At 40.5% G+C, this 22,802-nt stretch overlaps 1 protein-coding gene and 1 pseudogene across 50 annotated transcripts in view; one reads left to right on the top strand and one right to left on the bottom strand.

The window, feature by feature from the left end:
- CELF1 (CUGBP Elav-like family member 1) overlaps positions 1 to 22,802 on the top strand; it is a 79,615-nt gene that overhangs the window by 17,722 nt on the left and 39,091 nt on the right. For 8 of the 50 annotated variants that reach the window (XM_072760373.1, XM_072760414.1, XM_072760385.1 and 5 more), the window contains one exon: positions 707 to 849. The exons of 30 other annotated variants lie outside the window; for them this stretch is intronic. The gene's annotated coding sequence lies outside the window, so the exon portion shown is untranslated. Of the gene's footprint in view, positions 1 to 706; positions 850 to 8,787; positions 8,956 to 9,727; positions 9,852 to 19,266; positions 19,381 to 22,802 lie in introns of those variants that run through there. 12 more of the 50 variants (XM_072760399.1, XM_072760402.1, XM_072760381.1 and 9 more) reach the window with 4 other exon arrangements.
- Positions 2,400 to 3,185, bottom strand: LOC112923985 (large ribosomal subunit protein eL8 pseudogene; annotated as a pseudogene).

The raw sequence follows: 22,802 nt of genomic DNA, 5'->3' as shown, positions 1-22,802 counted from the left end.
ATAGAGAGTAGTTCATTTACATGAAAGTGAGTTTTGGGTTCAAAACTAACATTATTTTAGGCAATTATTAATTACAATGCCAAAACACTTTTTATTCTACCTTTTTAAAAAAATATTTTATTTATTTATTCATGAGAGACAGAGAGAGAGAGAGAGGCAGAGACACAGGCAGAGGGAGAAGCAGGCTCCATGCAGGGAGCCTGATGCAGGACTCGATCCTGGGACTCCAGGATCATGCTCTGGGCTGAAGGCAGGCACTAAACCGCTGAGCCACCCAGGGATCCCTTATTCTACTTTTTGGATGGCTTGTTGCTCAGTATGCCAGTCATCAAATGCTCTTGTCAGAGAGAGCTTCAGCTTTTATTTCACTTTTCCTCTTTCAGAATTGCTTGAAAGGTATTAATAGATAAGCAAAAGATTTTTAGCTGCAAGGGCACCTAGCTGCCTCAGTCAGTGGAACATGGACTCTTGATCTCGGGTTTGTGAGTTCAAGCACCACCACATTGGGCGTAGAGCCTACTTTAAAAAAAATTATTAGCCTGAGACTTTTTTTATACCTTTTAAGAAAAGCACATATGCATATTTTCTAAGATATACAGAAATGTTTTCAGTTTCTCATAACAGATATTTTTTTCCTCGAAGACTTTACCATACCTAAAAATGGAGAATTTGGCTCCAAGATTAACTTTTCTTTTTGTCTTACCAGAAAATTAAAGTGAAAATGCTGTTGGCAGTCTTTTGCTGTCTTGACTTCAACACAGTAGAGAATGCTATAATGAAAATGTGGCTGAGTTTTTAATATTCTGGAATTTCATGACCACCAGCACTTGTGCAGCCAAGGTAATTAAGGTAATCAAATATCTTAGTCATTAGTAGGTATGGCCTGGCTCTGAAAGAAATCTCTAATCCTAGCTTTATCCCCTGTCCCCTTTTCCTTTTACTCTAAAACATTATTATTTAGTTGTTCTGGCTCTTAATTTGACCAGTAAATTTTTGTTTAAAAGTTTATTTACAAAGTTTTTCTTGATTAGAAAATATGCCAAATTATAGTGTAATGAAAGAAATTATAAGACTTCACATTGCTGGAGGAGGGAGGAGAGACAGAGACAGGAGTGGGATGGAAGAAGAGAGATATGGTGCATCTTTACCATTTGGTAGACAAGGATACTGGGGGTGTTAGGAACCTCAGTGAGGAGAATAACTTATTTGGGGCATCCAGCTATTAAGTGGTAGGACAGTGTTGGGCTACCAGCCCATACTATAGATGCTGTGCTCTTTTCATGGACTTTCTTGCTTGTTGAGGCCCAGTCTCATAACAATAATGAAATAATTTAATTTGTAGCCACTTTTTTTCATGTGGTAATATAATTTCTAATCATTAAATTAGTCATGTAAATTCAGTATCTCATTCTGGAAGTTCTTAGGTTGAGAGTCAGGAAAATAGATACATCTATTAACTGCCCTGCTGTTAGATATTTTTTGTGTACCTTAGCTAAACTGTTTACCTGTTTTCTTATGGAAAAGTGAGAATAATTTACCCTTAACAGAAGTGGCATGGAAATGTGATTTTAAGGTAGGTAGCATTCATAGCATCCTCAAGTCTTTCAAAAGAAATGCATGGATCATAATGAAGTTCCTATTGACAGATAGGTGGAGGTATCCCTCCTATAGGTGATTTATTTTTTTATTTTATTATTTTTTTTCTATAGGTGATTTAATAGGGAAGAAAATTGGATGTTACAGCTTTATTTGCTTCCGCAGTGAGACATGATGTGGCATTAAAGACCATCATCTCTTCCTGCCCCCTCCCCCCCCCCCCCCCCCATTTTAAAATCTGATCTCTTTTGGGACGCCTGGGTGGCTCAGTGGTTGAGTGGCTGCCTTTGGCTCAGGGTGTGATCCCAGGGTTGCGGGATCAAGTCCTACATGGGGCTTCCTGCATGAGGCCTGCTTCTCCCTGTGCCTATGTCTCTGCCTCTCTCAGTGTGTCTCTCATGAATAAATAGATAAAATCTTAAAAAAAAAAAAAAATCTGGTATCTCTCACAGCTCTCATGCCCCACAGCCATCTTTTGGCTCTGATCATTCTTTTTTTTTTTTTTTTTTCACCAAAAGAGAGACAGAGAGAGAGAGAGAGAGAGGGAGAGAGAGATAATGACATATTCAGAGGGAGAAGCAAGCTCCCTGCAAGGAACCTGATGTGGGACTTGATCCCGAATCCCGGGATCATGCCCTGAGGGAAACGCAGATGCTCAACCGCTAAGCCACCGAGGCGTCCCAAGGCTCTGATAATTCTTAATTCTTTTTTTAAATTTAAGATTTACTTTTTTTTTTTTTTTGACACTGGCTGAAAGAGAACCTTTTGTTACTTTTATGTACAGAAAATTCGACAGTGTCCACTCAGCCCAGTTCTTTAGCCTTTGCTTTTTACAGTTTGGTGATGCGAGCTGCCAACTTTGGACCCAGGATGTTGGCTCCTCAGTGGCAGTGGATCTCATCATATCTGTCATTGTAATTGGTTCTGATGGCTCTACCAGCTTAGTCAGAGTTCCCTTACCTTCTGAGTTAACCTATGTGAAGCACTGCAACAGTGCTGCAGGTCTTCTGTGGACCAGATGCCCCAGCCTGGGCTTCTCCTTGATAATGCATTAGGGAACCTCCATCTTACAACACAGGGCAGGCAGGAAGACATCTAACTCAATGGGATCCACATTTGTGTGTGATCACTGCCAGCTGAGCCTTCTGGTTTTCCACCAAGTGGTGACAGTGTTAACCCCAGCTCGAAGGACATGCGACCTCTTAGTGGGAACATCCTCCTTGCCCACAGCTTTTTTCTCAGCTGGGGCCAACAACCTCTTCTGCTTTTCTTGCTTTGTCTCTGGTCTGTACTTGTGGGCCAGCTTAAGCAGTTGAGTAGTTTGGCAGTCCAAAGTGTGGGTAACTGGTTAATCGCAGGAGGCCCTTTTAGATGTTTATAGAGAATAGCCCTTTGCCGTTGCAGCTGGATGTAGCACGGCCATTTGACAAAACAGTAAAGGTTTCTTTTAGGGTGGATGTCCTGTCCGTTGCCAAAATTCTTGGACCTTTTCTTGAACAAGGGATTGACTACTTTCTTGGCCTCCTGCTTCTTCACAGTCGCGGGCACTGGGCCACCATCTTCCACTTCGGCTTCTTCCCGTTCTGCATCTTGGGTTGCTAAAGGAGAGAGAGATTTACTTATTTATTTGAAAGAGAGCGTGAGGGAGAGGGAGAAAGAGAATCTCAAGCAGACTCCCCACTGAGCATGGAGCCCTATGCGGGGCTTGATCTCACATCCTCGAGATCATGACCTGAGTCAAAAATCAAGTTGGACACTCAACCGACTGAGTCACCCAGGCACCCCAGAAAATTACTTCTTAATTCTAAGTGGCCATAGTCCATGAGCTCCTAGAAAAGAGTGAGAAAGAAAACCCCAGTCTCTCCAGGGGCCTTTCAGTCAGTGCCATGTTTACCGAGCAGTCTGTCTGGTCTGTGACCGTGTTCTCTTTTGTCTGGACCCACATGAAGGACTGTCCCAAATGCTATCTTAATATGTGTCCTCACTAGCAGTCTTGTTTTTTAAGCTTCCATTTACAGGTTGATTCACAGTAGGGGAGTCATGTTCAGAAACTTTTTCTGATAGCCTGATTTTCTTGCCTTTCATCTCTTTGCTTCTATTTATGTTCTTTGTACCTCTTCCTTGAGCTTGCATCTTCTGCATAGTTCACTCTATTATATCATCTTTGGGGCTGCAGAATAAAGTTGGAAGATTTTAAAGTTAAAGTTCCCAGAATAATATTGTCGCCCACATTGCACATATGTCACATTTTGAGTTTACTAGTTAAGCCTCTAAATATGTGCTTTATATACAGTATGTGCAGTGTGATGACTTAGGTTGCCATGAGAACCTAAAAATTTTAGGCTTAAGTTGTTCAGTAACAGACACGCATTTTTCTCTTATTGTCTTAGTGGGAGGCTAATTTCTTCTTTTGTCTAATATACTTTTTACAAATTGAGGTACTAGGCAGTGACCCTTCTCATATATTGCTAACAGGATGGGTAGCTTCTTTGGTTGCTTGTTATCGGTCTCCTTCACTGCAATCTTCCATGCTCCAGTATTTTTCCTCTGTAATTGTCTCCTGTTACTTTCTTTGGTACAGGATAGAATTAGAAGTAGGAAACTAGAAGCTTTACCTTTTTAAAATGTGCACCTTTAAAATGTCCACTATAGTGGGATATCCCTAATGCACCTGAGGACTTCTGTTCTCATGTAAGCCTCCTGAGAAGAGCTATAGTATTAACATTTGCTTGAAAACTTTTTTTTAAGTATTATAATGTTAGTCTGTCACCTAAAAACAATTCAGGTTCAGTTTTAATTTGAATACGTTATTTTGAGTAATTTCTTGGCCAGGGTAACTTGTTTATTCTTGACTGGGTTTAGTCATGAGGACTCCCTTCTTTTTGGACCAGGAAGTATAAGAGGAGATAAAAGGATGTTAGAGGTAGAACAGACTGTATATGTTTAGTCTTAAGTCCGTTTTGGAACACGGACCCCCTCCCCCTTTTGAAAACCTGTAAAAAGTTATGGACCTAATTCCCTATAAATAGAAGTAAAAAAGTACAGTTGACCCTTGAATAATGAAGAGATTAGGAGTATGCTGACCTTGGCACGGTAGGAAACCCACTTAAAGCTTTTGATGCCCTGGGATGCCTGCATGGCTCAGTGGTTGAGCATCTTCCTTCAGGTCAGGGCCTGATCCTGGGGTCCCGGGATCCAGTCCCACATCAGGCTCACCGCAGGGAGCCTGCTTCTCCCTCTGCCTGTGTCTCTACCTCTCTCTCTCTCTCTCTCTTTTTTAAAGATTTCATTTATTTATTCATGAGAGACACAGAGAGAGACAGGCAGAGGGAGAAGCAGGCTCCACGCAGGGAGCCTGGTGTGGGACTCAATCCCAGGACCCCAGGATCAGGCCCTGAGCCTAAGGCAGGAGCCAAACCGCCGAGCCACCCAGGGATCCCCTCTGCCCCCCCCCCCCCCCCCCCCCGTCTGTCTCATGAATAAATAAATAAAATCTTAAGAAGAAAAAAAAAAAACACTTGATGCCCCAGAAACTTTGCTAATAGCTTACTGTTGACTGGGAAGTCTTAGGGATAACACAGTTAACCCACAACTTGTATGTTATATGTATTATATACTGAATTCTTACAATAAACTACAAAAAAGAAAGTGTTATTAAGAAAATCATAAGGAAGATAATCCATTTACAGTACTATACTGTATCCAAAAAAATCAGCAAGTAAGTGGATCTGTGCAGTTCAGACCCATGTTGTTCAAGGGTCAACTGTGCATAAATACATTTTGCATGTATATGTAAAATTTTGCACATAATATAAAGGAATTTATGGAATATTCATAAACTGTCCATGAATTCTTTAGGTCTGTGGACCTTAGATATGGACTGGTCTTCTGCTCTGGGACTGTTTTTCACTTGAGGAAATGAGAAAGAAATAACTAGCCCAGGGCGCCTGGGTGGCTCAGATGGTTGAACGTCTGCTTTCAGCTCCGGTCATGATTTCTGGGTCCTGAGATGGAGTCCCACGTTGGGCTCCCGGCTCAGATGAGAGCTTGCTTGTCCCTCTCCCTCTACGTCTACCCCTGCTCATGCTCTGTCTCTCTCTCTCTTTCTCCCCTCCCCACCACCATCTCAAATGAATAAATAAGATCTTAAAAAAAGAAAGAAACTAATGATTAGCCCAAGGCCACACTATAAGTGGTTATAGCCTTTTTGATTTTGAATTTATAGTTTGGTTACTCTTAGTATATACAGTTGTGGTCTTTTGCATTGTGTTCTTTATTTTTATTTAGTTGTCTTCACATAAGTAACCTTGGGAAAGTATGTAATAGATAATTAAAGCTATTGGGGTAATATGCTCTTACCCAAAAAATAGCATATTAATCTGCAGTAAGTTACTTTTTGGGAAATCAAAGTTGCTAAAACAGGCTGCTCAGAAGAACTAGATAGAAAATAAACCCAGTATATACAATTAAAAGTTTTTAATAAAATGTTGAACGCTTGCATGTGTATGTTTTGTTGGATATTAAAGTGCCTCTACTTCTGGAATCCTGATGTGTTCTTTTCTTTTTCAGTATATCAGATGGTATGGACAAGGCTCTGCCTTGTGCACTAGGAGATCTAGGTAGTGGGATTGAGAGATCAAGTTTGCTGTCATTTAGCGTTCTTTGCTCATCATTACTACATTACCTACTAGGGACAAAGAGAAAATGGCAAAATTCCAAATGGTTAGTTTCTGATAAAATATATTAGAGCAAGTAATTATGGTGGATAACTTCTATCTTGAGAATTTGAAAAGTTTTCTTAAGTTTCAGGGAGGCTGGGGGGCTCCCTAGTGTATTTATGCCCCATAAGCTTGGTCTATTACACACGTATATACCAGACAATTCTGTGATAGGAAGGAACTAGGCAGGCTTTTGTTCTCTGGAGTTCCCCTTCATAGCTGAGTGACTGGTGTGTTTTGTAATCAAATATCTCAGAGTATATCAGCATCAACATTTGTTTTTCTTTAGAGAGCAGGGAGTGTCGAGGGACAGAGGGAGAGAGAAAAAGCGAATCATCTTAAGTAGGTTCCATGCCCGGTGCATAGCCTGACATAGGACTCAATCTCATGACCCTGAGATCATGACCTGAGCCAGAATCAGGAGTCAGACATTTAATGGACTGTGCCACTTAGGCGCGCCCTCCACCCTTTTCCCTCCTTTTAAAGGCGATGTAAAGTTTCCTTAGAAGACTAGGCAGAGATTTCTGAGGTAGAAGAATATGTTCCTGAAAGTTTGATGTGAGAGATGTTAGAGTAGATGCTAAGTTATAGTCTGAATTCATTTTTCTGTTTTTAGAATATATTTTCTCTGAAGTCAACAGAAACTATACATTTTTTTTGAAACTATACATTTTTAAATTATAGATTCAATTTCAGAAATGGAGGGACCTTAGAAATCATCTAGTTCAAATATTATGGCCTCACATTTAAAGTAATAGCAGGTGCCCTTAGAGTGCTAGTAGGTGGGACATGTGGAAGAATCTAGGTCTGGGCATCCTTTTTCTTAATTTGTAAAGCATTTATAGTTGGTACCCCATATTTTTTTTTAAAATATTTTATTTTATTCATGAGAGAGAGAGAGAGGCAGAGACACAGGCAGAAGGAGAAGCAGACTCCATGCAGGGAGCTCGATGCGGGACTTGACCCTGGGTCTCCAGGATAACGCCCTGGGCTGAAGGCTGCACTAAACCACTGAGCCACCCAGGGATCTCTGGTACCCCACATTTTAACACTAGTCAGATGCTATCTCATGTATTAATCATCCCTAAGAACTAAATATTAAGTATTGGAAGTCAGTGATAGTACCATTTATGTTTGTATTGCAGCCCCTGTAATACTGAATATAGTATTCATTATGAGCTAAAGTATGGAATCATTTGAGCCAATCAGCCATGTATTTTTAATCTTGGGGAAAACTCACTCTGGCCAGAAATTGATATTTTCATACACTTCACATTGAGATGAATCTGAATGAAGGTGCTCTAACCAAAGGAATTTTTGTAAAATAAATATTTGGCTTCTGATTAAACTAGCATCCTGGGAAATTATGTTTTTTTTTTTTTTAAGATTTTATTTATTTATTCATGAGAGACACAGAAGGTGAGAGAGGCAGAGACACAGGCAGAGGGAGGAGAAGCAGGCTCCATGCAGGGAGCCTGATGTGGGACTTGATCCCAGGTCTCCAGGATCACACCCCGGGCTGAAGGCGGCGCTAAACCACTGAGCCACCAGGGCTTCCTGGAAATTATGTTTTTAAAGTTAACATCAGAGGGGCTCCTAGGTGACTCAGTCAGTAGTCAGTTGAATGTTCAATTCATGATTTTGGTTTAGGTCATGATCTTAGGGTCATGAGATTGAGCCCCACATTAGGATCCATGCTCCATGGGGAGTCTGCTTGAGATTCTGTCCCTTCCCCCTAAAATAAATCTTTAAAAAATTACATCAGAATTTATTTTAACTTGTAACGTCTGCCCCCACCCCCGTAGTCTTAGAGTTGGAATGAGATCTTGATTCTGTAAACAGCAAAGGGTGAGTGAAGGTTAGGGTTGTTCACACAAATAGGGAATAACCTTTTGTTTCTGTGTTCAACTTCATAATTTAAATGACACAGTAAGGGACGCCTGGGTGGTTCAGCTGTTGAGCATCTGCCTTCGGCTCAGGGTGTGATCCCAGGATCCGGGATCGAGTCCCGCATCAGGCTTCTTGCAGGGGGCCTGCTTCTCCCTCTGACTATGTCTTTATCTCTCTCTGTCTTTCATGAATAAATAAAATCTTAAAAAAAAAAAAGAATTTAAATGACACATTAAGCCTCACCTCTACTGCCAGTCTGGTAAGAATCTGACCTAGTAAAGTTTTCACGTTGCCTTTTCTATTGCCATGGCTGGGTCTTGGTGTAAGTGACTGAAATTATTGAGAAGTTCCTTAACTGAAATAGATTCTCTCAAACCCTTCTACAAGTACCAGCCTCTGGGTTTCTGGTTTTTGTCTGGAGCATGTGAACAGAATGCATGTGTGTGAGATAATTGGGCTTTTACTAATGGCCCCCTTTCAGCAACCATGTATGGGTAAAGCTGTTCAGGTCCCTGCTCCTCCCTCTCTGAGCACGGAGCAGAATCTGTTCTGCTGAAGTTGCTGTTCCACTTTTCAGCTTTCTATATTTGTACAGCAACAGCAGGAGCAGCCCACTAGCTAGGCGGTGTGGCTGCCCTGTGCACCCGATATTGGCTCAGGCCTGAGCAGGGCTCGCAGTTTGTGTTCTTACGTGCGTCCATCTGTCTGTTTGTATACGTTTCTGTGGAGGACTGAGGTTTTCAAGTAAAAGGTGATTTGTTTGTCTTCTCTGTTTTGTCAGTTATAAATTGTAGAGACTGTTTCAGAATCTTGGGGATGGGGCAAGGAGGCAAGATTTGTATTCTTTAACAAAATATGTTGTAGGGAGGAAAGCCAAAGTGGTAAATTTAGAGTTAGAAATGGTCTTAGAAACTTGTCTTTTTTTTAAAAATAGTATTTTTTTCCTTTTATTTTTTTACGTGTCACAAAGATCAATTCTTAGGGGTGGAAATAAACTCCTTGTTTGGCACACAAATTTCCTGATATAAAATTTAAGTAGAAAAGACTGAGATACTTCCACCTCCTTAAATGATTTTGTACATGTGTTTTTGGAAGAGGGTGTAGTAAGGGCTAAGTCTCTTAACTTGGCCCTTTGCTGGGAAAGGAACTGTGGGAAGTGACCTGTTGTTTTGGGCTTTGCAACAAGCGTCCTATGCTGTGTTGCATGGATTCAGAGTGCTTTGTAAAGTTTGGCCTTACAGAGGGCTTGTAATGTTTTTTGGTGTCATGTCTATTTAAGGAATAGTAGGGAATGTGACATGTAGACAGATTTTCAAAGAGTATTTGGTTTATTACTCTATTTTTAAAAGATCATTTTCTTGGTTTGTTATAAGATATTCTAACTAGGCAGAAGTGAATTCCTCCCTTTCAGTCAACTTAAGTCTAAATTCAAGTTTGTTTCTTTGTTTTACACTTTGCTTTTACTCCCCTCCCCCCCTCACCCCCCCGTGAGTCATAAGCATGCAGAGTTGGGAATAGAACTTGTCAGCTGAGTAAGGATGAGACAATTCTCTGCACATATTTGTTACTGTGGCTGATGAAGAGAAAAGGACTTTAAATGCTGGAGAAACAAAGTTAACTGAGGCAGCTTTTCCCTGTGGCTGTGTGGTATGAGTTCCTGTGACCATTTGCTGATATTTTCTGGCTTTAAATCACTTAGGAATCTGTTTAGTGATTTGTCCATTGTTGGCTTTGGGTGTATGTGTTTGTTTAGCATTTGAGACCTGGTGCTCTCTGGTGGGTCCTGCATACTTAATAACCTTCTAAAATTCTGTTGAGTGTGGCTTTAAATTGGCTTCACCCTCCCCTTCTTGGCAACTCTTAGTGCCCATCTCATTTTACCATCCTACTGATGTTTTCCCGTTTATACTCTGAATCACTATACACCTTCTGTAGGGGCTCTTATTAGAGATTAAAATCAGTGACAGCTCTTTGATTTTTCAGCTCAGCCTCAGTAAAGGACACTGGTTAGCGTATCTCAATTCCAGCTTTCCCTTTGTTTTTGGTATTTAAAAATGTGTGTGTGTGTGTGTGTGTGTGTGTGTGTGTGTGTGTGTATATAATTTTCCTGGTCTCCTTTTATTTATACTTTTTTTCATTTTGAAAGCTTCCACAATTTTTTTTTTGTATGATAGAGGTAATAAATGTTTACAAATTAAGTAAGTAAATGCTCTTAGAACAAGTGGTTCAGTATTTCCTAATGAAGGTTACACTTAGACTGGTTGCTAACAAGCTTAGTTGGAGGTCGAAGATGGGTCAGCCAATCATTGCTTTTGTATCCATTCCCCTCAACTCTTTTTTTTTTTTTTTAAAGTAGGCTCCACTCCTAGTGTGGAGCCCAGTGTGGGGCTTGAACTCACAACCTTAAGATCAAGACCTGAGTTGTGAGCAAGTGTCAGACGCTTAACTGACTGAGCCACCCAGGTGCCTCAACACCCCATCTTTTTTTTTACACCCACCTTTTAATAAATACTTCTGTAGAATCTTAGTTACTCCATTTTGAAAAGATAAAATCATCTTATCAAAGAATAAAACTTTTGGGATTCATCCTTTTTCACAATAGGCACCAACTTTAGTGCCTGTTAATAATAGCAAACATTTATTGAGCACTTTGTGTGTGCCAGGCACTGTTCTGAATTCTTTATGTATGTAAATCCTTTAATTCTAACAGACACCCTGTAAGGTAGATACTGTTACTATAGCTATTTCCAGGTAAGGAAACAGTTATAATGAAGTTAAACAGTTTTTTCCCTAGTTACTTGGCTAGTAAGCAGCAAAATTGGTATTAGAAAATGGTGGTGTAACTCCAGTGTGTGAGTGTAGGGTATAAGGCTTATAGTAAATTTTGTCTATTAATTTTTTTAAAAGATTTTATTTATTTATTCATGAGAGACCCAAAGAAAGAGAGAGGGGCAGAGGAGAAGCAGGCTTCACGCAGGGAGCCCAACATGGGACTCGATCCCGGGTCTCCAGGATCAGGCCCTGGGTGGAAGGTGGCGCTAAACTGCTGAGCCACCTGGGCTGCCCTTTGTCTATTAATTTTGTTAACATATATGGAATATTAGGATTATTGAATTGTGAATTAGTCTAACCCATTTTAATTTTAGAATTTCCTCATGAAAATGATTGGCTTTAGTTTTGCACTTCACTATCAACTAATTCATTTTTTTTTTAAATTTTTTTTATTTATTTATGATAGTCACACAGAGAGAGAGAGAGAGAGAGAGAGAGAGAGAGAGGCAGAGACACAGGCAGAGGGAGAAGCAGGCTCCATGCACCGGGAGCCTGACGTGGGATTCGATCCCGGGTCTCCAGGATCACGCCCCAGGCCAAAGGCAGGCGCCAAACCGCTGCGCCACCCAGGGATCCCAACTAATTCATTTATTGATGATAGGAACCTGCAAGGCAAATAAATAGCAAGTTCATGGAATATCCCTAGAATTACTAGTTTATCTCTGCTAGTGCCTGCCTGTTTATTGAAGATATTGGAAGTGGAATTAACTTTAGTTTTTTTTTTTCTTTTTAAGATTTTATTTATTTATGAGACACACATACACAGAGAACCGGGCTCCATGCAGGAAGTCTGATGTGGGACTCAATCCTGGGACTCCAGGATCACGCCCTGTGCTGAAGACAGACGCTTAACCACTGAGCCACCCAGGCATCCCCATCAGGAGATGTCTTCTTGACAGGGGGAATGCGAGAAGGGTGGGGGGGTGGATTTGGCAAGTTTTGCCTCATCCATTAAATGATCTGTGTGAGTGTAACAGGGTAATGGGGAGATCTGTTCAAAAGGAATGATGTTGGGAGAATTATTGATAGGCAGAGTAATTTGAGCAGACCTTTCCTAGACCACGTCTTTCCTAGACCATGTGATTTGAATAGCACAAAAATTTGAGTTAGAGAAATGGGAATCAGCTCTCCTGAGATGTTTTAGTCTCTCTAACATGGATAGCAGTGGATTTTCCCTTGGAATATATGCTTTCCCTTGGATATATGCTGTCCTATGCTTTTTGTTTGTAAGTCATGTCTTCTGAACCAGACTAAAAACTCATTAAGGACAGGGGTTGGGCCTTTTTTGTGACCTCTCTAGTTCTGGGTGTATAGTGGATGTTTTCATACGCTTTTTTGATTGATAGAGCTCCCATTTTATACAGAGTTTGTAAAAATGAAATCAAAGTACTGACAAGGTTAATTTTGTGGAAGAATGGGATTCTTTTTTGGTAGAGGTTTGAGGAGGTGAAGGAGATCATGTAAATGGGTATTTAAATGTGAGGAACACTTTTAGGAGCACAGGTCAAGAGTGACGAAAGGATGGTAATTGAAGTCACTTTTTAAAAAAGTGACAGTATTAAGGAGGTATTTAGAATTTGCCCCAGGGCTGTATACCCTTTGGGGTGAATCAAGCTTTGCCAAACATACTCCCTGATTGGCTGAAGCAAAATGTAAGTTTTGTAATTTCTGGCATATAACCTGACTATCTCAAGAAGCATCTTCACAGAAAAGTTGTTTTGTAGGATTACAATATTTAGAGCAGAAAGATTAAATAAAGTTTCCTGCTATTCAACAAAACAAGATAAACTTCCTGTGACAAGACCATATGGAAGCTTCCTGCTTGAGTGCCCATGTGTTTGGGGTGAGGTTGGGGCAGATGGGACAGGCAGGGGTCTTGGCTTCTTGGTCAAGGGTTTGGGAGATGTTAGGAGTTAGATGCTAGGTGCTATGGAGGGGCTGTTGTATGTTGTGTGTATTGGGGATGTTTGCCTAAGAGGTGGAGTAAGCTCAGTGAAATGATACTGGTGTGTTGGGTGTTGTGGGGGTAAGAGAAGGGGAGAGGCTGACTTGGAATAATACCTGCAATTTGATCTTAAACTCCCTCAGAGATTAGGGAGAGAGAGACAAGATACTGTGTGAGAAACAAGATCTAGATCCTTGGCCTCTTCTGTTCTCTGGAGCCTTCAAGTAGGATATTGCAGGACTGTAGGATTTTTCTCTTTAAGTTTGAAGCTGTTTTGATTCCTTTTTGAGATACTAGGCCAAAAGCTGTATTTATAGAACTTGTTTTGACATATTATCTCACCCTGTCCTTTGCCTTCCTTACTGGAAGCCAGCTAATGTTGCACTCTGCCTGGCAGGAAAGGTTGATTGAAGAAAATGTACATATAAGATATACAGCTGAGTGATTGAAAATAGCCCCAAACTTTGTAAATAGGCCAGCCATAAGGTTTACAGTCCAAGCTGTGTGAACATCAGTTGAGTTGCTGGGATAATTTCAGATGTTGTAATGTCCTTACCCAACTCACATGTTGTGTGTTTGCTGCTTCACTTGCACGATGGCTGTTTCCACACAAAAGTTTCAGGCAAAGCAGGAAAAAATGCAAAACAAAGTACTCGTTTTGGAATAGAGCGAGGTTGGGTTTTTTCTTTACTTTGTCCCCTCATAGTTTGAGTTTTCCTAAAGTTTTTTTTTTTTTTTTTTTTAAGAAAGACTAGGTAACATTTTGTTACCTAGTTTTGTAGGTAGACTTTTTTTTTTTTTTTTTTGTAGACTAGGTAACATTTATATTTAAACAATTCAGCCAATATTCCACCTCTGCAACCTTGTTGGCAGTTTTCTTCTTTATCCTTCCAGACCTACTTTGTTATATATAAGCCCTATGTAATTCTTTTTGTATTATATAAATTTATCTTCTTGATCAGTCCTTAGTCTAGTGTATTGAAATTGCCGTAGTCTCTTTAATAGCTGCAGCATTCCTTTTTTTTTTTTTAAGATTTTATTTATTCATGAGACCGAGACATAGGCAGAGGGAGAAGCAAGCTCCCTGCATGGAGCCCAATGCAGGACTTGATTCCAGAACGCTGGGATCACTCCTTGAGCCGAATGCAGATGCTCAACCACTGAGACACCCAGGTGCCCAAAATAGCTGCAGCATTCTATGACAGGGTTATACTATAATTTATTTAACCAGCACCCAACGGATGGGCATGCATGTTTCCAGTTTTCTCTATTATAAACCGTGTTCTCATTAATGCCTGTTTGCATACTTTATGTACATCAGATACAAGTGTATTTGAAGGCTGTATTTCTAGAATTGGAATAGCTGAATTCAAAGGGTATGTGCAATTTTCAATATTGATAAGATACTTGGGATCCTTTTTTAGCTTTTGCGAGTGATATTGTCCACTGAAGAATGTTTTTAGTGGACATAGAGATCTTAATGCAATGACAAACTACCACCCCGGTTACTTGAATGAATGTATATGATCTGAAATGGAAAATTTAAGAAACCTTCTTGAGGTAAGTTTAATTCTCAAATCCAGGAACCATTATTGTTGGAAAAGAGGCAGATTGCCCAAAGTAGGCAAGTCCAGTATCTCTCTTACTCTCAAAATGTTAGTTTCACCTGTTTATGGTCTTTACCAATTAGAAAAACATTTGTGGTCTCTGGCTCATTCAGTCCTCTCTTAAAACGACTCAGTGGATATCATGAGGCCATTTAGTCATCAGAATTAGTTGCAAGTAGTTGTAGTATCTGAAGTTTAATAATCACGTCAGAAAATAAAAGCAAATTAATATTTTGAACCCCCCTCCAAAAGCATTTTACAAAGTGACTTATTTTACCAAATAGAGTGCTGTGATTTCAGAAAGTACAACCCTCACTAGTTAGTGGCGGAACATGGGTCTCTTAATCTGTTCTCTTCACTTTAGTTCCCTTGTCTGAAAAATGGGAGTGAAAATCCTGAAGAATCATCTCCTTTAAGTGCTCAGAAAAATAATTATAAAGTCATTTCCAGAAGGTTATGCATTATAAAAATGAGTCGTTAGAGACATCAAGATTATAAGGTAATTTTAAAAGTAACTCTGACAGTGTTTTAGAAAAAAAATTAGTCACATTCTGCCTACATGGTACTAACATATGGTGCAGCCCTGATGAGCTGCACAAGTGGGCTGAAATGAAAATGCATTTGGAGAGAGGAGCAGTAAGTGACTCACTAGATGAGACAGATTTGGCCTTATGGCAGGGCAGGGAAACTAAGGCGGAACTGGTGGTCTTAGAACATGCCAAATTGGAGCGAGTGATACATGAATGTTATGGGAAAGTAGAATGACTGAACCCTTGTGTTTGGATTAGGTACTTTTGTCCAGGGTCTCAGTCCTTATACCTAGGCCCTGTCTGTGTCTGTAGAGCCCCTACTTCTCCACACAATGGGGAATTTTTGCTCCTTCTGACTTCTTTGTGCATGGTTCCCTGTTCTTTGAAGGTGGAAGTCACTAGGCAAATATTTAACATTGATATGCCTGGAACATTGGGTTCAAACTAGAAAGATGCATAGAAGAGTTAGCAGTTCTGCCCAAAGAAAGCTGCACGCTAGCTTGGCTACCATATGTAAATTGCTACTGCTACATCCAGCAATTTGTTGCCCAGTACTGACAGTGCTGCCAAGGAAACAGGAGGAGCTAAAGACAGAATGAGATTCCGACACCCCACTCCACCCCCCAGTAGAGAGCTGTATGGGGAAGAGGAGGGGAATACTTAATGGGGATTGAGAATTAATTTGACAGTATAGGCATTTTGGAATGATGCAGGATGAAGGACTTTAAAAAAATTTTTTTTAAAGATTTTATTTGTTTATTGAGAGAGTAAGAGCACAAGTGGGGGTGGGGTAGAGGGAGAAGTAGGCTCCCCGGTGAGCAGGGAGCCTGATGTGGGGCTCAAGCCCAGGGCCCCAGGATCATGACCTCCCCACCCCACCCACTGAAGGTTGACACTTAACTGACTGAGCCATGCAGGTGCCCCATAATTTTTTTTTTTTAAAGTGGGCTCCAAGCCCAGTGCAGAGCCCAATGCAGGGCTTGAACTCGCAACTCAGATCAAGACCTGGGCCGACACCCAAGAGTCAGACACCTAACTTACTGAGCCACCCAGGTGCCTCAGGAAGAGAGATTTTTAAAAATGTATTTTGCATTCATATATGTCTCACCGGACCACCTCAAAAATGGGATGCCTCTTATTTAGGTATGTATATAGTAATATGGAAAGATAACTAAACAGGAGAGGAGATGGCAGATCAGGATTTTTTTCTTAAGATTTTTAAATTTAATTTAATTTTTAGAAAGATTTGTTTCAGAGAGAGGGGGAGTGAGTGAGACATGATGGGGGGAGGGGCAGAGGGAGAGACGCTCCCTCCTGAGAGTACAGCCCAACTTGGGGTGGTCTGGGGCTCCATCCCAAGAACTGGAGATCCCAACCTGAGCCGAAACCAAGGGTCAAGACACTTAACTGACTGAGCCACACAGGCACCCCTCTATTTATTTTAGAGGAAGAGGAGGAACAGAGAGAGAGACAGTCCTAAGCGGATTCTGCACCCAGTGTGAAGCCTGATGACATGGGGCTTGATCCCATGACCCTGAGACCATGACCTGAGCCGAAATCCACACTAGGACACTTAATTAGCTGTGCCCCCCTGCCACCCAGAGATGGTAAATCAGGGAAAGGAAGAACAAAGCCCAACTCACCCATCCCCATTCAACTTTAGTGTACTGCTGTTTTGTTTTTTTAAGAGCAGTTTCAGGGACACCTGGATGGCTCAGCGATTTAGCGCCTGCCTTTGGCCCAGGGTGTGGTCCTGGAGTTCAGGGATCAAGTCCTACATTGGGCTCACTGCATTGGAGCCTGCTTCTCCCTCTGTCTGTGTCTCTGCGTCTCTCTCTCTCTTTGTGTCTCTCATGAATAAATAAGTAAAATCTTAAAAAAAAAAGTTTCAGGGGATTTAATAATTATGTTGACTTTATGAAAAAGGTTTTATATTTATTGGTTGTGAAAGGATGCTTTTGGCAAAGTCAGTCTTCAGGCCAGTTGTGACTCTTCATTCTTAAATATGGGTTATTCACAAGAAAATGTTTATAATTGTTAAGAGAAAAGTATGTTATGCAGTATATACAGTACAATCTGTAATTTGATAATAATTGTATTTTGAGTATGTATGGATAGAGAAAAGCCTGGTAGGGAATGTTTTATGTAAAAATTAATAAAAATTTTTAATTGAGGAAGTAGGGAGAATATTACTTCTGTAAAAAAGAAGGACTACTCATAATGGTTTTACCCAAATACCACAATTTAAAGGGAAAAAAAGTCTTTTTACTAAAAAGTACAAATATTTATCTGTAGATATCTCAGTTTAAGAAAACATTAGTGTAAAATTTATAAATTAGAGCAGATAAACTAGGGAACTCATTTCAACAGTTAAAGGTCTGATATGTGTCATCTTATTCCAGGTACCTTGAGGATATATAAATAGAAAAGGAAGGACTTGTTCTCAAATTGTAGCATTTGAAATCTATTTTGTTAACAAAAATTTAGAAATTAGGTTTGCACTTAGTTTCTCCTGGCTGTATCTCACATGTGGTAGGGACTGAACTAGAACTTGGATAACTGTTTAAAATCAGTTTGGAGAAAATAGAATTAAATTTTTAGATGATTTAGTGATAATCTGGATTAGTCTAGCACGGTTTTACATAGTCTTATAGATCAGGGAATTGAGGCCCAGAAAAAAGTGACTCACTCAAGGGCATGCAAATAACATCACATCGAGTCTTTATCTAACATACTGTTTTGTTGCCTTGCAGCAAGGAGAGTCAGAAAGGAACATTCTAACAGTAGCTATGAGCCCCTTAGAGATAGTGATAATGCTATGGATTCTCTCTTCAGAAAACCTCATGTATATCTTCCTGCAATTTAGGAAGAAAATATCATAGGATTCATAGATCTATTCCCCCTTCCTCAAAGCTCAAGTATGGACTTTTAAAAGATGTGAGAGTTCCGGATTAAGAATCTTTTTTTTTTTTTTTTTTAAGTAATCTCTACACCCAACATGGGGCTCTAACTAACTTCCAACCGTGAGATCAGGAGTCACATGCTTTACCAGCTGAGCCAGCCAGACGCCCTCCAGTTTAACAATCTTGATGGAAAAGGAAGGTTTTTTTAAATTGTTGCTGTGTTACACAATATACTAATACTGAACTGTACACCTAAAAATGAATTAAGACAGTAACTTTTATTTATTTATTTTTAAAAAGATTTTATTTATTCATTAGAGACAGAGAGAAAGAGAGAGAGGCAGAGACACAAGCAGAGGGAGAAGCAGGCACCATGCAGGGAGCCCGACGTGGGACTCGATCCCGGGTCTCCAAGATCAAGCCCTGGGCTGAAGGCGGCGCTAAACCACTGAGCCACCCGGGCTGCCCAAGACAGTAACTTTTATGTATGTGTTTTTGACCACAGTTTTTTAAGCTGGAAAAAAATTGTTACCACTAAAGAGCACATACTGGCCATTGGAGAAAGAGATGAGATTGAGATCTGTTTATAAATTTCTCTACCAGGGTCAGGAAAAGCACACATTGATAGTCAATAAAGAGTTAGAAGCTACACACTTAAGCCTGAATCATGGAAATGGTAGCCATAAAACAAGTGTCACAAGGGGGGGGGAAAGATTTTTGTGGACTCCACAGAGAAAGTGTTGTCTTTTATCCCTACTAACCTAGACAAGTCAGAACTAAGCCTGGTGTAGGTGTAGGACCTGGACTGTTCAACATCAAGCAAAATTACAGTGGAAGGAGATGCTCTGGGAATGAGGAACTAACAGGGAATTTTACAGTGTGCTTCAGTATGTCTCTTTAATCCACCTAGCCACCTCAGGGTTACGGATGAGGGAAATAAAGGTTAGTTTCTCTATGGTCATTCAGTCTTAAGTCCACCTATTTGCTGCTGAGTGCTCTCACACATTTTTTATTTCATTTAATGTTAGATTTTACCTGCAGTTAGTTGTGATGTATTCCCAGGATCCTGGATTAGAATCTAGTGGCAGTTCCCCTGCTACAGGTTCCTAAGGAAGGTAGATGGATTGGAGTAGTGCTCTACTGGATTTTAACACTAGGCCCTGGTGAAATTTTGCATCATGATGAGCTCGGCAGCCCAAGAAAGCTTCCCATTTGATCTTTTTATCTGGTTACTTGGCTTTCTAGGATATGCGGGTGAGAGGACGTGGTTTACCAATGCACTAAGCCCAAACTTTTTATTGAATCAGCCATATAACAGGAAAAAGAAAGAAGCAAGAGTATTGCAAAGCAGTCTAAAAGGTAACACATTTTTTTAAAAGAGCACAATTTTCCTAATTTCCATTGTTTCTTTCCTCTTCCAGTTAGAAATTTGTACAGCAACTTGGTTGTATTCTGGGCACCCATTTGGTTCCTTTGGAAGTACGTAGTTCTCTAATTGTACAAGTGAAGAAACTGACACTTTGAGATGTTGATGAACTTGCCCAGTCACACATACTGATTAACAGCAGGTGGTTTTCAGTACTCTTAGTCATATATTTCTTTTGTGATGATTGAAACTTTGGATATTTACCTACTTAAAAGATTTGCCTTAAAAAAGTGGTCAGACTCAACATTATGGTTTAGTCTCTCCATGTTTAAACATTTTCTGTGGTTTGTGTGCATGATCTTAATGTGGACAATTTTAACCTGCATCAGTCAGCCTTTCACCCAAGGGTCGAACTGCCTGACTATATATTCCAACTTCTTCATTGCCTGGATTTGTGTGATCTTGAGAGTTAACTTCATTTCTTCGTGTCTTTTCTCATCTGTAAATGGAGATAGGCTAGGTATGAGGTTTAAATATAAAGTACCCAAAACAATACCACGTGGTATAGGGTAAATGCTCAAAAAATGTTAGCTCTTAAAATTACTGATGCTTTGTGAATGTCTGGATATTTCTCCCTACTTCCAGGTGATAAGGGTTACAGATTTGTTCATGTAAAGTAAGCTCTACACCACTCATGGGACGTTAACTCACGACCCCGAGATCAAGAGTTGTATGCTCTACCAACTGAGCCAGCCAGGCACACAGGGCTTACAGATTTTAAATACTATATTCTATCAACTCAAGGATGCACACATTTATGTATTATCATTGTTGGCATCGTAAATTCCTTGATTTCTGGAAACCTGTTAGATTCTAAAGATAGAGGGATACCTGGGTGGCTCAGCGGTTTAGCGCCTGCCTTTTGCCCAGGGGATGATCCTGGAGTCCTGGGATCGAGTTCCACATTTGCCTCCCTGCATGGAGGCTGCTGCTCTCTCTGCTATGTCTTTGCCTCTCTCTCTGTGTGTCTCTCATGAATAAATAAGTCAGTAAAATCTTTTAAAAAAAAGATAGAAAAATTTGTTAAAAAAAACTTCATCTCAAAGCTGGATATAAAATTGGTGAATTGTCTATTATTTTTTAATTATGCAGGCCTATTTTCATATCTCCCAGGAGATGTGGGGTTACCCTGAGTGCAGGAAAGGCAAAAGATGGGGCCTGGCTTGTCCACCTCTATCTTCTTCTTTTTTTTTTTTTTTTTTAATTTAATTATGATAGTCACAGAGAGAGAGAGAGAGGCAGAGACATAGGCAGAAGGAGAAGCAGGCTCCATGCACTGGGAGCCTGATGTGGGATTCGATCCTGGGTCTCCAGGATCGCGCCCTGGGCTAAAGGCAGGCGCCAAACCGCTGCGCCACCCAGGGATCCCCCACCTCTATCTTCAACCTGAATAGCTTCACTTCTCTGTTTAAGGGAGAAACACTTTTGTCTTTATTTTTTTATTTTTTATTTTTTTCACTTCTGTCTTTAAAAAGATTTGGAAGTCTGTAATCTGTATAGTGTCCAATTCTTCATTAACTCCTTGCCTTATATGAAAGAAGTTTTTCAAGGTATTGAGGGCATTTACTAACAATAGTTAGTAAGAGTTGGTGAGTCAGACTAATGAGGCCAAGGTCATGAGTTCAGGCCTTATGTAGGTCATTGGACATTACTGTGTCTGCCACCAGCCCCTGTATCTAGAATTTGATTCAGTGCATACTATGTAAGAGTTGCTGGTGAGTGAGTCAGTGGTCGTCTTTCTGGGGAAGGATAGTGTTTTGTCGTTTACTCAACATACAGGCTCTTTATGCCAACAGAAAACTCTGAGAAATAAAAAAGGTTAATTACTTTGCCTATATTAAGGAAAGCGTGTAGGAGATCTCAGTGCTTTTGTATCAGTCCAGGGAGGTAATGCTATTCATTCACCCTTACATCTTTTTTCTTTTTTTTTTTTTTTTTAAGTAATCTCTACACCCGCTGTGGGGCTTGAACTTAAGAGTCACTTGCTCTACTGACTGAGCCGACCAGGTGCCTCAGCTATTGTGTCTTTGAAACATGTCAAGATCATATAAATTCCGAAACCAAGTATAAATTCTTTCCAGATTATTTATCCTTCCTTGAGGAAATTGGAGAATAGGTGGTCTGCCTTTCAGAGTCTCTTGTACCATTGACTTGCTAAGTACAATTTTTAAAACTCTATAGGAGGTCCTGTTTGAACACGTTAATGTTTCACAAGTAGACTAATATTGCCTGTTTTCCTCAGAGCTAGCTTGCCCTTCATCCTTTCCTCCTCTGTTGCCTTGGGTGGTCCCCCCAACCCCAGCCCCACTTTTGGTGCACCTTTCCCCCCTGAACTCTTTTTCAGCTGTCTTTGGAACTGCCTTTATACCTCCCCTTATGGTGACTGAGAAAGGTGGAGATAATGTTAACAGAAACAGACTTCTGTGGAGCCCCAGTGAAGTACAGGACAAATGTGGTTCAGCTTCCTTAGAGAGCACATGGCATTTTGTTTGGTTCCCTACAGAAATGAAAGACGTGAAAAACAAACCTAAAGCTTTTAAAGAAAATACCTTCTTGTGTATAAAGCTTCCCACTGTCCTCCTTCAAGTGACAAGGGTCTGTGCAGAGGAAGATAGTGCTGATCGTGTGTGTGTCTGTGTGTGTGTGTGTGTGTGTGTGTGTGTGTGTGTGTGAATTTTCCTTAAAAGTCTTTTGTGGGGGTACCTGGGTGGCTCAGCCAGTTTAGTGCCTGCCTTCAGCTCAGGTCATGAGTCCAGGGCTCAAGCCCCACATCTGCCTTCCTGTTCAGCGAGGAGTCTGCTTCTCCCTCTGTCCCTCACCCTGCTTTGTGCTCTCTCTTGCTTGCTCACTCTCTCAAATAAATACATTAAATCTTAAAAGAAAAAAAAAAGTTACTTAGTAGTAGAGTGAGGTTTTTGGTTTTTTTTAAAGAATTCATTTTTCTCTTTCTCTTGGCTAGGCAATAAGGGTGTTTCTTAGCCCCCTTAGGGTAGGGCTGCTGTGTTCTCTGGGACCAAGATATGTGTCCTTCACTCTTTTTATACATTGGCCTTTCTTCATAATCCCAGGTCTCTCTTCTGCTTTCTGCTCCTGGAGATTTCCCAGCTAGCATGCAGTCTGAGTCTGGTCTCACAGTTTCACACAACAGCAGTGTTTCTCAACTGTTCCATACATGTTTCATATGACATTTTGGGAAACATGACTTCTAGACTCTTAGGTCTTTTCTTTGCCCTTTATGTTTTCCAGAATAAAACGAACAAGTAGAACTTCTTTTAAAAAGATTTTTTACTGGGCAGCCCCGGTGGCTCAGCGGCTTAGCGCCGCCTTCAGCCTGGGGCCTGACCCTGGAGACTGG

The sequence above is a fragment of the Vulpes vulpes genome, chromosome 5, assembly GCF_048418805.1.
Source record: "Vulpes vulpes isolate BD-2025 chromosome 5, VulVul3, whole genome shotgun sequence".
Classification (NCBI taxonomy): domain Eukaryota; kingdom Metazoa; phylum Chordata; class Mammalia; order Carnivora; family Canidae; genus Vulpes; species Vulpes vulpes.
Note: the sequence above shows the minus strand (reverse complement) of the source record. Positions and strands in the feature narration are given on the sequence as shown.